Consider the following 14,977-nt stretch of genomic DNA (forward strand, 5'->3'; position numbering starts at 1 on the left):
GACAAAGGAACAGTCAGTTTATGGTTCTCTTTCAAATCTCACACATTCTCTAAGACTGCACATTTGTCTGCTGATGGTAAAGTCAAGGTGTACTAAGAACTTAACCTGCATTACCAAGACTCCTTTTATTCAGTTATGGAGAGCATTTTGCTGTCTTGCTAAGTGATGTTCCACTTCTCTGTGTACATATAGGTGCCAATGCCTTTAGTCAGCCCTTGTTCAGTTGCCCAACCCAGAGCACACTCCACCCCATTTAGCCTGGCAAACAAAGTACCACAGGCTCACACCCGAAGAAAGCTCCACCGCCGAAATGTTGAGTTTTCTTTCTTCTTTTTTCAGCATGGAATAAACCTATTACTTGTTCTAAAGTACCACAATGCCTACTTTCCAAACTTTTAAATTAAATGTTCTCCAAGCCCTACAGCCATGTAAAACAACCCAATCTGTTGCTAATGATATCTCATTCTCGTTCTCGCTTTCACTCTCCTTCCTTCCAGCCTTAAGCCTAGACACATACTGAAACCCCTTTCCTCTTGGATGTTCTTATACACCTCTCAATTAGCCCAGAGGAGTTCCACATAGAGTCTGACAGATAAATTGCCTGATAGCTTCTTTCCCTCATGTGAAATTTTACTCCCTCTGATTGCTAATTATTCAGTCAGTCCAGTTTTTCCCATCAACAGGTGGCTTTCTTCCAAAGCCACCTCTCACTACCTCACAGTGACAGAGTCAGCAACATTTCCTGCTAACTGTCACTTTTTTGACATCAACATAAACACTTATTGTAAGTCTTTTTCATAGACTTTTCATAGGCAGTCTATATACTGTATATATCTTTATAGGCAGCTCAGTGTTTCCCATTTTGTTTTCATAATTAACCTACCTAAAAACTAAACCTTACACACATGTAACATCAAACATCATCTGCCAGCTCTTGAATTTTGAATGTTTTTGAATTTTATTTGTTCCTTCTGTAGTGTTTACTAGTATTCTTCTATATTCCTCTTTTTTTTGTGTAATCTCCAAACTATATGGCAATGTTTGTTCTTCTCTCGGGACTTGGTCAAAAATACCCCAGTCTAGTGGTTCTCTGTCCCGGTCCTGGATAACCCCTGTGTCTTCTGTATTTTGCTATATTTATTATTAATTACACTTATTAATTACAGGATAAATTATTTAATCTTAAGATTTAAAGGCTTTTTTATTATTATGTCAACAAATTATAAATAATACTGTCTGTTCATTTGTAGTTAGAAACACTCAGAGACTTTGACAATAGTTTTTTTTTAAATAATAATAATTGCTTACACTTCAATAGTGCTTTTCTGGACACTCAACTCAAAACGCTCCACCACCACCACCAATGTGCAGCATCCACCTGGATGATGTGACAGCAGCCATAGTGCGCCAGAACAGTCACCACACATCAGCTATCAGTGGGGAGGAGAACAGAGTGATGAAGCCAGTTCATAAATGGGGATTATTAGGAGGCCATGATTGGTAAGGACCAATGGGAAATTTGGCCAGGACACCCGGGTTACACCCCTTAAAGGGGTAGTATGCAAAGACTGCAGGATTCCTAATGTACAACAGTACTACTACTACTACTACTACTAATTCCTCACACATATATAGCGCTTTTCTGTACACTCAACTCAAAGTGCTTTACAGGTAATGGGGACTCCTCTCCACCACCACAAATGTGTAGCACTTACTTGGATGATGAGATGGTAGCCAAAGTGTGCCAGTACGCTCACCACACACAAGCTATCAGTGGAGTGGAAAACAGAGTGATGAAGTTAATTCAAAGATGGGGATTATTAGGAGTCAATGATTGGTAAAGGTCAGGGGGAAATTTGTCCAGGACACAGGGGTAACACCAGAAAAGTGCTATAGATGTATAAAGATGATTTATAAGACTGTGCAAACATCTGGCAGATGACTTATTTTGAAGACAAAAAATAAAATAAAATTGAGCTAAAAAGATGCTAGATATGAAAAAATGCCTCTTTTTGTGCAATTGTGGTTTAGAAAAAGTACAGTAGTGCTGCTCTGGAATGATTCCAGAGAGGAGCAAAGCACAGTGCTTCCAGAGTCCTACACTGACAGGCTGAAGGAACAGAGCCTTTTTAGCCTTTTTTGGCCTTTTTATGTTTTAGTTAAACAAGGCCTTAGAACCTACCTGATGACCGTTAAGATCGACTGGAACTTGTGGGTTACTCCACCAAACACCAATGGAAAGAGGTCTCCAACTTTGCCAGGATCACCTCTCTCATACAAAAATGGTGCTTATCATCAAGCTCAGGAATTGCATCAATGTATTAGCATATTTAGATGATCAGACACCGAAACAGCTAAGAAAGTCAATGGATACAGGTAAAAGAACAAAATTAGGATAAAATAGAGACATGGAAGAAGGTAAAAGAGGCTTAAAGAAATACTGTTCAGTGCCACCCAGGCTGAAAACTTTTAGACAGCCAAAGGAAAATCTTCTGGAGAACACCCCTCAAGTCTCCTGATGATACTATTGATGACTATATCTTGAATGGAATATTGCCTATCAAGTTCATAGACTTCACTGTTTCAAATATTTTCATACTATACACTGTAAGAACTTTTGAAACAATTGTTTTTGAAATATTGTAATTGTAAAAGTTAAGGTTTCACCTTTTGAGCAGTTTTTATGAGAAACACATTAAACTTGTATATTGAAGGTTTATTGTACTCAACAAGCAGAAAACAGCAGTCTTGAACATCAATATGTTATTATTGATGTAGAATCTTTAGAGTATATTGAGATAAAGTTATTTTATTTAAAAGTTATTATTATTCCTTCTATATGTTGGTAACATCAGTACTATAAACCTGCAAAATCACTAGGATAAATCATATCAACCTGAAAGCACTGCATAAGAAAAAGGTTTCCAAAAGGGTACCAGCATTCTGGAGTGTGTAGCACATCTCCTCCACTGTGAATCTGCAATATTCCCTTCTGGTGTTAAGGTGTAATGGAAACAGTTTAAATAAACAATTGACCCCCTATGCAATTTCACTTTTGAATAATGTAAAATAATTATGCTTTTTATTTATTGAAATAGTTTTTCTTGATTGTAATTTAAGTAGTGGTCATTATCTTGTATATTGTGTTGGACTTTGCGGCAGATTCAGTAATAATAATAAAGTCTAATTTTAATTGAAAGTAGTGAGTTTCAAACAAAGGAAAAATATTTTGGCTATTGATCCTTCTCATATTTGCTTTTATTTTCCTTGCTTTTCAGCTACTAAACATGTCTTGTTCCTTTGCAGCTGCACAGAGGCAACGCTTGCCACTCAAACCATTTCAGGTATCTGTTGAGGAGAGACTGCGTGAAATCTTACACAGTGAGAAGCACTCAACTTGAACGTACATAAACTGTTCTTGGATATGGAATTACAAAATACAATTTGACTTCTGATGTTATCAAGTGTAGACTGAAAAAGCTGAGAAATTGCATTGGAGCACAGACAGTTCAAAAGTAGTGTTCTTTACCAGATTTAAAAGATGATAGGCTGTGAAGAGACATTCTAAGATTGCTTTTCCCATCTGTTATTAGTTTTCCCCAAATGCTGACTAGCAGCAGTCAATACATTACTATAAACTAAGATTGTCTGTGTTGCTTAATGGTGGGGAAAAAAGAACAGATAGGGCTATACCCCACCATCCATGTTGAAGCTAATGCCTTAGCTAATGCCAGGTGGCTGTTATATTAAGGGGAATGATGCGTAAATACATCTTCTAGTTATATTTTCTGGAGCTAAATAATCTAAAATGCCATGAAGTGTGGAATTTTAAAGCTCACTACAGTCCTTGTTTATGCCTTTCAGACTCTGTAGTGTCCTATCTTCTGGGACTTCTTAGATTAATTTTTAGTAATCTATATTGACAACATGTTGATCTTTTCAAATTCCATTTCTGAATATATTTGGAATGTCAAGACGTTTTTACAGAAACACCGGCATCACAACCTTTACAGAAAACTGGACAAATGCGAGTTCCACAAATCTGAAGTCACCCTTTTAGGAAAATTTAATACCAAATTTAATCTGACGTTTTACAAATGGATCCTGAAAAGGTGGCGGCCCACTCCCACCTCATTCAAGCAGGTGCAGCACTTCATGGGGTTCGCAAACTGTTATTGACGCTCTATTAGAAACTTCAGTTCTATTGTGGTTCCCATCAACACCCTTTCTATGAAGGGACCTGATCAGGGTGGGTGGACCCCTGAAGCACAAAAGGCATTCAAAGAACTGAAGCATGGATTTTACCTCAGCACTGCTTGTAAGGCAAGCAGATCGCCCTTTGCCCTTCAAAATGGAGGTTGATGCTCCAGACAAGGGAATTGAAGCCATCCAGTCACAGACACCATGACCATCACTGAAATTGCACCCTTGAGCATATTACTCACGAAAAACTGTCGGTGGTGGAACTGTCACGATTGTAGTCCCTCCTCCTTAAGGGCGCTCCGGCTCTTTTCACTTTGGACTTATTCTGTGCACCTGCCCCTTGTTCCAGTGTCCTTCCCATTCCCCTTAAAAGCCAGACACTCAGTCAGTTCTGGGCTCTGCATCTGATTTCCGTATCATGCGAACACGGGTCCAGATAAGTCTGGCTCCATCATGGTTTTAAGTCTTTGTTCCTGTTCCCCTTGCCGGTTCTGACCCGGTTCCTGATTTTATCTCCTGTTTCGGATGGATCGCCTGGCCATGGACTCTAGCTTGTTTTTGGATTTCCCGTCTGGATTATTTTTGGATTGTTTGCCTCGGGCACACCTCCCCCATGCACCAGCGCACTTTGGACACACACCCCTGTTTTCATCCCCGTATTCCTGCATGACTTTTTCCCCAGTGTTTCCTCACTATTTCGGATTGTATCGTCTGCATAGGGTCCGTAAAGAACTGTTCCGTTACAGGAACGCAATTATGTTGAGGGAAATCATGAATTAGTTTGCATAAAATTGCCCTTAGAATCAATTCACTTCATTCTGTTGCCTAAATTACCTTCGGCTCCACAAATGCGAGATATCTTCTAAAGATATTTTAACTAAACTAAGCAGGTTTTCTGCTCTATGGTACCGCAATCAATAGTACTTCTGACTGAGACCCCCAGTTTGTTTCAAGATTTTGGTGCACCTTCTGTAAATGACAGGGGATTAAAGTTAGTTTGTCCTTTGGTTACCATCCAGAACCGATCCAGGTGTGCCTACTACTATTGGCCAAATTGTTCCGCAATAAGATGACAAAAATGTCCACTAGTATGTCTCCCTTTCAGCTTCCTCTTCTACCTCTAAATCCGGACTCCTCCGATGTTCCCCCAGCTTACTGATTGAAGCATCTCCACCGTTCTTTTCATCTTCAATTTTCTTTTGTATACCAACCCAGCCTGTTCAAACTATTCTGGATATTCTCCCTTCTTGACAGCTGCATATCTGAGCACAAAACCAGATTGTGAGTGAATTTTAGTTTCACGTTTGCCTGTCTGAACTAACTTGCTGTCACGGACGCCCAAAGGGACTAACCGTGGGGAGCAGGAGAGCAGAAAAAGACCCATATGCGTAGCGGCGAGACGGGAAAAAGGCCCGGGCTCATAGTGCAAAGAGTTCAGGAATGCCGTATAGAAACCTATGCCCTCAGGGAGCGGACGTGGGGCGCCCTGGTGCTAGGCGGGTCTCAGGACATCCAAACATCAATGCTGAGCGAGGACAGAGTGCAAGACCCGGAAATATATAGCCCAAGGAAGAGAGGGACAGGAAGGACAGCAGACCGGAAACTAGGGACAGGACAGAGAAGGAGCGCCCTCTGGCTGCAGAGGGCGTGACACTTGCTTCCTGCAGAGTCTGCTTATGGATTTCCTCTCTGTCTCCTTTTTGCTGCCTCCATCAGGTCAGTGCAGTGAATCTGACATGTTCCTGACCTTCCTTCATTTAAGTGTAGATTAAAAACGTACTTTTCCTCTTGCTTTCCCCAAATATTCAGGATTGGCTAATAGACATACTGAGGATCCTGGACACATTAAGTTGTCATTACTGATGCATCAGAAGAAGTCAGCAATATGAAAAACTGAAGGAAAAAGTTCTCTATTAAAATAGAATAATAGAAGAGGCAAAAATATTCTGTATACTAAAAGTAATTCTGATTAATAAATCCCGGGGTCAAAAATCTCCAGGGTATCTTACTCTTACAAATAGGGGTGTGATAAAAATATTAAGAATGTTAATAAATCAGAAAACAAAATTAGGTGCTGACATCATATTACTATGTAAGCAAATTATCTTACTCTTAAAACAAGAGAGTACTGAGCAATCCCAAACACAGTGTGTGTGTTTTCTTTTATACTCTGACACAGATTGATAAAATAACATGGTAAATAACATGCACAGCTATGCAACACACTTTTTACTACTATATATAGATATTAACAGGTCAGTGATTATCAGCACCTTCTCTGGAGATGGAAAGGTCCAGAGATATACCCTTAGACTAGAAGAACAACAAAAACTTGACTGGCCAAAGAAAGAACTTGCATCCTGATGAACAAAATTGATCCTAACCTGGACTAAATCCCTCTTCCCAAACAAATGCTAGTAACAAATCAATGGGACTCATTTTCCCTGTTCCATACAAAGTCATCACTAACATCATTAATCACTAACATCATTAATCATTTGTGTCAAATCATTAATTTGACACAAACAGTCATGAACACACACACACAGTCCCATCAAGACCATTTTTTTTCCCAAATCCAATTAACCTACAGTACCACTACTGGATGTCTTTGGAGGAAACCCACATGAACAAACGGAGAAAATACGAACTCCACACAGATAGAACCCCAGGACTTGAACCCAGGACCCCAGTTCTTCAAGACAGCAACAAAAGAGCCTTCAGAATTAATTTACTTTTAAACCTAGAACATGCTAAGCCTCTTCCTGAACATCTCTATAAACAATGTTTGTCCTGACAAAATTAATTTAACCATCTCAAACCTAAAGACACTAATCAACTAATGAATGAGTCATGGAGGAGTATCTATAATTACAGTGGTGAAAATGTAGCTGCAAATAAATTATAAAGAATAATCAAAGTCTGACATGGAAAACAACATTTTTGCATGTGTTTTGCATTTGATTCAATAAATCTTTAGATATGAGACATGCCCATAGCAGATTAGCAGGATTACAATGACCAGATGCTTAGAGGAACATAGATGAAATAACCCAAACTATTCCATCAATTTTGAATTGTAAATCCCCTAATTTAATTGGGCTCAAAAGGGATTAAATTCCCATTTCCCACCCTGATTTCATGTTAATGTTAAGATTCTGTTCTTTAAATCCTAAACATTTTTGTTCCTACCCCCAGTTTTGCACCCAACATAACTATTATTACCACTAAAACAAAATAAGAATTAATTAAATCATTGCTAATACCAGTTCATTGAATTATTTCCTAAGACTTAAACATTTGTGCTATTAATCATTCTTGAATCAATCTTCCCTTCCATAATCTTATCTGACCTGTCATGTTTTGGACAGGACAAACAAACATATTCTAACCTTCTCACCTGTTTGACCTCATGTATATTCCTTTTTTGGCCTAACAGAAGATTATTTTTAAACCTCATCTGCAAATGGGATTTTACCGTGTCAGTTGGGATTATTCACTTATTTCCTTAAACAGATTTAACTTTGGACCCAATTTTGTTTCATGTGTACAGACATTACACTACATACCTGTACTTTCCTCCCAGCTTCTTTTTGTACAATTTAAATTATTTCCTCTCCTATATAAGGCAAATTTGCCCTCTCTCACCTCTCCTTTTTGCAATTATCATTAAACCTCTGGTGATACTGTATGTCTTACTGGCAAGAATTTGAAAAGAATAGTTTTGGGAGGTCTCTTGGCAGACAAACATCTTTCATCAATGTCTCTGATCCTGTTTCCACTCTTATCTATACTAGAACAGTTTGGCAGGTTATCTGGGTATAAACTCTGCCTTCACAAAAGCCAGCTCTTCACAATAGAATGTGCCTTTCATTTTCTCTGTGATAATTCCTCTTTTACAACTGCACTTCATAGCTTGAAGTGCACCAAACCAGTGGGTTTCAGATATATACTCATAAAGCAAACTCTGTAAATCTAATTTTATTCTCCAATTAGAACATATTAAAATAGATTATCCTTGATGGTGTAATCTTTCTTTTTAGTGGAAAGTGGATATTACTTTTCATTTACTTTTTAAATTGTTTTTAGTTCTAAAATGTTTTTAGCACCAAGATAAAATAATTATAATTTTATCTGTTCTGGATCAAGGACATTTTGCAGAAACAATGTAATGTTTCATTATTAGCCCTATACAATTTCTTGCATTAGGAATTCATCTTTTCGCATACCCCAGCTTTTCTACATGGAGACACAGACACACAGAGAGGGAGAGAAGCTTGGGGTCGGAGCACGGGGTCTGCCATTGTATGGCACCCCTGGAGCAGTTAGGGTTAAGAGCCTTGCTCAGGGGCCCAACAGAGTAGGATTCCTCTACCAGCCACGGGATTTGAACTGGCAACCTTCCAGTCACAGGCACAGATCCTTAGCCACAGAGCCACCACTTCGCCCAACATACAAAAACATACCACCAAAACGGAATTTACTGGCTTTGCCTGAGTCAGCTATTATTCTATTTATTCTTTGGGTTTCATCTGGGTTCACATAGGAATTATGTACCAGAAATTACCTGGTATTGTTTTTTATTGGATCCTTAAGTAAGGTACTTGACTCAGACTTCTACAGAAAATGAGTATACACGTGGCACTCTGTGGCAACAAAAACATTAAATTTGTTCTCAATTACTATACTTGGTAAAGTAACAGAAGTAAAAAATTGATACTATTAACAAAATTAACCCCAAAACTGAGCTCTTATTTTTCATTGTGTAGAGTCAAAATACAGTTCAGTGAAGGTCTGAAATTAGTTTTAATTTTTTACAAAAATGCAATTTTTCAGAGAACACCCCGAGAAGAAGCACACAATGTGCATATTCCTTTAATGTTCTGCCACAGGTCATTTTCAGAGAGGTTTCATAATCTGAGTACAGCCCCGATCACTCATTCATTTACCATGAATGTTATTACTTCCTTTTGATTATTCTGAAAAGTCACATACTATACAACAGATATCTGTCTCCCTTAATTAAGGAACCCCAGATCAAGTTTCACAATGGAATCCAACCAGTAATAAAAGCAGTTGCATTGAAAATCTCCTGTCTCATCATCAGTATGGCTAACCCTATTATTGAACACGCACAGACATGTTAATGACTGCCCAACACCTCCTCCATTCCCCCACAATCATGGCCGCCTACAGCTACGACCCCCAACAGCTACTCACCCCCCCATCCCACAGAGTTCTGATGGCCTGTGCTGATCAGCTGAGTGGAGTGCTCCAGCGACTGTTCAACCTGAGCCTACGCTTGGAGAGAGTCCCAGTGCTCTGGAAGACATCATGCCTGGTCCCGGTACCAAAGAAAGGGCGCCCCTCTGTCCTCAACGACTACAGACCAGTTGCACTGACTTCTCACGTCATGAAGACACTGGAGAGGTTGGTCTTATCCCACCGGAGACCCCTGGTTAGCTCATCACTGGACACCCTACAGTTCGCCTACCAGCCCAATGTTGGTGTGGAGGATGCGATCATCTACATGCTGCAAAGGGCTTATTCACACCTGGACAGGGCTAGCAACACCGTAAGGATCATGTTTTTCGACTTCTCCAGTGCCTTCAATACCATCCAGCCCTTACTTTTTAGGAGGAAGCTGGAGGAAATGCAAGTCGATGCCTCCATGACCTCGTGGATCACTGACTACCTGACAGGCAGACCACAGTCTGTGAGACTTCAGAACTGTGTGTCTGAACAGGTAGTGAGTAACACAGGGGCTCCTCAGGGGACATTTTTTCCTCCATTCCTTTTCACCCTCTTTATTTCGGACTTTAAGTACAGCTCAAAGTCATGCCACCTGCAGAAGTTCTCAGATGACTCTGCAATTGTGGGATGTATCAAGGGTGGGCAGGAGGAGGAGTACAGAGGACTGGTCGGCAACTTTGTGGAGTGGTGTGGGGAGAACCACTTGGAACTGAATGTAACAAAGACAAAGGAACTGGTGGTAGATTTCAGGAGGAAAAAGGTCAAACCTACTCCTGTCTACATCCATGGGAGTGACGTGGAGATGGTTGACTCATACAAGTACCTGGAAGTTCACATCGATGACAGACTGGAATGGTCTAAGAACATCGAGGCCATCCACAAGAAGGGACAGAGCCGACTTTACTTCTTGAGGAGGCTCGGGTCCTTCAATGTATGTAGTAAGATGCTACATATGTTCTATCAGTCGGTGGTAGCAAGCGCCATTTTCTACGTAGTGGTATTCTGGGGCCCTGGGATTAGAGCAGTGATTTCTAAAAGACTAAATAAGATCATCAAAAGAGCAAGCTCTCTCATTGGGTCTGACCTGGACCCCTTGGAGGTAGTGGCTGAGAGGAGAATGGTGTCCAATTTCCCTCACGGGATCAATAAAGTATCTATCTATCTAACTCTATATCCTTCCCAAGATGTGGAAACATGACACCCATCAGAAATGGGCCAGTTGTGTCTGCCTGTAATTTCCTTACTACTTACATCTTAATTTTTCTTACTTTTTCTTTATATATTGAGGAAGCTAACCATGCTCGCCAGCTATTTGAAAATATCATTTTCAGGGTTTAGAATGTCCATCTTTACTATAGACAGCACATCTCTATACACCTTCATTCACAGTAAATAAATCGTTTGGGATACAATACTTTGATGCAACCACTTTGAGTTCTTGACTTTTTTCTTCAGAATGTAATTTAATTTTCTTTTAAATTCATATCTGCAGATTGATTTGGTCACTCCTTATGAACTTCTTGGTTGGGATCATTTTAATTTTATTTTGTTGTTTTTTTTGTTTTCCCTTGAAAGGGGTAATTTTTTCTCCATCCTCTCACTCTCTCTTCCAAAATTAGCCAGGTCAGCTGTGATTGCGAAGGCACCTCAATTCAATTCAATTTATTTTTAAATAGTGCCTTACACAAAAAGGTTGCCCCATAATCCAGGGCTCTGCCTTCACACTGAACATGCCCCTGTATAATGCCACAGGATAAACTAAATGCTTTGGTAAAAACATCAGAATTCATTCTGATACTGGCATCTTTAGCTATGCTATACCAAGTTGAGTGAGCTAGTTGTAGAAATGGTTGTGCATGCTCAAGCCATGACCTTATCACCAAAGTGCCTTACAAATGAGATGGTGTTTTTGTGGGGCATCTACAGTGCCTTTCGTAATTCTCATTTTCATCTTTCTATTTACTTTGGTAAAGGTATGGTACAGGTATGTGTGACCTCATTTCACAACTCTCCTGGCTCTTCATACTTCATTCTAATCTGATTTTCTGTTCTTAGTGCAGATGAGAGCTTTACATCTTGTGGTGTAGCCTTTGTAATTCTGCCTTCTACAAACTATGAATTTTGATACCTTTAACCTTGCACTCTGGAGGTTGTTGGTGATTGCATAGTGATTTCTAGGGCTTTCCTTGACAGGTTGGATAATTTTTCTGTCATCAACAGGAGATGTTTTTCCTGTATGACCAAACCCATGCTGATGTTTTATTTTTTCTTAAGTAAATTTGGTATTGTCGATTTTTCATTTATGTCACTTTTTCCATCTTTCCTTTAACAGAACGTTCTTTGATTTCATTTTTGGCTTTCAGCTACAGACTCTGAACAGTGAAGTCAGGCCGATAAGCAGTTTATAGATATATTAGGAGATTTACTATTTATTATTATTTAACTTGCCAACAACAAATACTTCACTTGAAATTGTCCCAGTTGCCCTTTTGCTCTCTTAAAATAAAGAGTTTCGATGGTAGCACTTTAATTGACTCCAGAGGGTAGAAATAAATTCACTTCATCGCTGACTGCAGTACCCTTCTTAAATCAAGTACAGTCTTAAATCAAAGGAAAAAAACATAACTGCAGAAAATTTTGACAAATCAATTGCCATCCAATTTCATCTCAGAGGTCTCTACTGATACCTTATGCACAGTCTCTGCCACTTTATGTAAATCCTAAAAATATTTCATGTCATTTTAGAAGATATGCTGAACTGTATGACCAATCAAACACAGCTAACAAAGTAATTGTAAGGTAGGCTTGTCTCTTAATACATGAAAAGGATCTGATGTTGGTTGAATATACAGTAATTCCACCAAATCTGTTAATGGGGAATGACTCTAGTTAATGCAAGAGAAAAAAAGGTTCACTTGTGCTGCATATCTAAAGATAGGGTTAAGTTAATTAGTTTGCATAATATGCTGTGAATTGTAAATACGAGAGGGTAAGAAAAACTGTCACCCCAGTATCCTTTAGCGGTTGTAGTTTCTGGTTAAAAACGATTAATGTACTTAGAAATTACATTATTTATATTTTTAAAATATAGAGTTTTAATAGGAATAGAGAAAGATGGGACAGTGTGGTGTACAAAGATTGGTCCTTGGGACTATTTTCTCTGGTTGCTTGGACTATGTTGAGTGTTTTAGTTGGCATGGTCTTTTGTGGATACCTCTGATATTGCTACTCTATTTTAGCAAATGAGAGTATCTATTGGAATGAATCCAGAATTACATTATACAAATAATTATATATAGATATCATGGCATAAACTAGTCTTGTACTGGCCTGTGGATTCCCTGGTGGCTGGGAATTGGGAGGGAGAAGAGTACCAGCACCTTCTTCAAAATTGTGAGGTATAGTTAGCTACAAAATTTGCAAAACTTTACCACTGTGATATAAACACATTTGTAATAATACTGTCCGTTTACTGATTTCATGGAGTAAAAACAAAAAAAGGATTAACATCTACCAGCAAGAGTCACAGTATCAGCTTCTGTAGAAATTGCTTTTAGAGTGCAACAATCTCAGTAAAATTCTCAATGTTCCATTCAGAATTATACCCTAAATCACTATCTAAAGATTTTTACTTTAATTTATTCTCTATTGTGAATGTCTTCCAAAAAGTAACTGCACAGAACATAAGTCATCATAAAAAGGGTGTAATGGGAATTTATGGATGCAACTTGAGCCCTGAATGCCTACCTATATTTCACATTACTACTGACCTATGCAAATTAATATCTCTTTGACTCATGTTCCCTACTATTGTCACGTTATGGCTTCCAAAGCCTATTATCTTCATAAAGAATGATGTCCTCATTTTCATATTAATTACATCAGTTCACCCTGATAATTTGCAGAAATGAACAATAGTATGAATCATGAAAAGGGCACATACGTTCAGTGTTTTTCAGGTAGAAAATGTTTTTCAAATGCAGCCTTCCATTTTACTTTCCTTTTCATATACTTCCTTATCATAAGGCACAGCAGCAGAATGGTGAAGTACCTTTATTTATTTTAGTGGTGTCTCTGGCTGATTGAAAATTAGTTACTTGCATATCTGAAGGAAGCAGATTGCTGCACTGCCAGGCAACTTGGTTGAAGGATACCCTGGAGAACATCAAAACAAAAAAGGCACAAATGTGTTTTGAATTTAAATCACAAGGAATGAGAAGCAATAACTCAAAGCTCCCTTGGGGTATTGTAAATTTAAGATATGAAAAATGAAACCTGCTTCTCTGTTGTTTGTCCTCATCCTTAGTATATACTTTGTGTGCTCAGTAGTACTGTAAATTGTCCTGAGACTGCAGCTTAGCCAGCACAAGGTTGTGGATAGTGCAGCGTAAAGACTAAGGCAGTTGTCAAAAAATGTCAATTACACTGGCTTCATTATAATGAGGAGAAAACAGAGGAGAACAAGAAAGATTAGTCTTAAAACAATGTTATAAGAAGTATACTTCAATATCTTAACAAAAACTTTCAAATATGATCAAAATCATCACTGTTTCAGCTCATCAGATACTGTCTTCTTTTAACAGCAGACAAATTATGATAGTCCTAAAGCTTACAAAAGCTCACTGGCCATATATGAAGACAGAATGACTCTAATCAGTTATCAGTATTTCTGGTTCATGTTAAAAAACAACAAAATAACCAAAATAGGCATTGAAAATTAAGATTCTGGGATTTTTGCAGTCATCAGCTTTTTTATTTGATTTTAAAAACCTTACCCTAATTGACACAATCCTCATATAAAACACATTTTAAAATTATATTAGCGAGTTTAAAAGTAATGAAAGCAATTAAAATTAACTGAAAATTATATGTTTGGACATTCTAGCTGCTAAAAACGTTCGTCCACATTAGGCCACAAAATTCTTTTATTTTAATATTGTTAAATTATACCATGTAGTCCCAAAATGTTGCTCCACACTTGAATATTTTGAAAATAAGACCAAGAATGGGGAATGTGAATAACCATCAGACCATATTTATTGAAATATTAAATGAAATGTCTGTATAAGTAATTACAAATTACATTGTTCTTCTACTTACACAATCAGAGCACACTGAAAAAATATAAACATTAAATACCTTCATACTACCATGGGCTATTGATATAATATATACATCTGCTATGTAAAAACAGAATATTATATTGTTGATAAGCAAAAACAATTATAAAATCATGTTGGTAAAGCAAAATGTAACTGAAAAGTTAATTGCAAAAAAAGCAGTATCAGGCTTATTTATACAAGTTACATTTTAGTGAGTTTTCAATTAAAAAAATATTTTGATGGTTTGTCAACTGTAAAAGTGTTTCTTTTTTGCTTAACAGAATTTCCTCGTTTATGTAGAGTCACTCTCAAGACAGTCTTTAATCTAACCCTTCATGCAGAAAATGTATGTCATTCTTTTGAAAATATCTCTAAAAGACTAATCAGTATCTATGCACTGAACTGCTAATCTCAGCCTC

This window comes from Lepisosteus oculatus, chromosome 1, assembly GCF_040954835.1.
Source record: "Lepisosteus oculatus isolate fLepOcu1 chromosome 1, fLepOcu1.hap2, whole genome shotgun sequence".
Classification (NCBI taxonomy): Eukaryota; Metazoa; Chordata; class Actinopteri; order Semionotiformes; family Lepisosteidae; genus Lepisosteus; species Lepisosteus oculatus.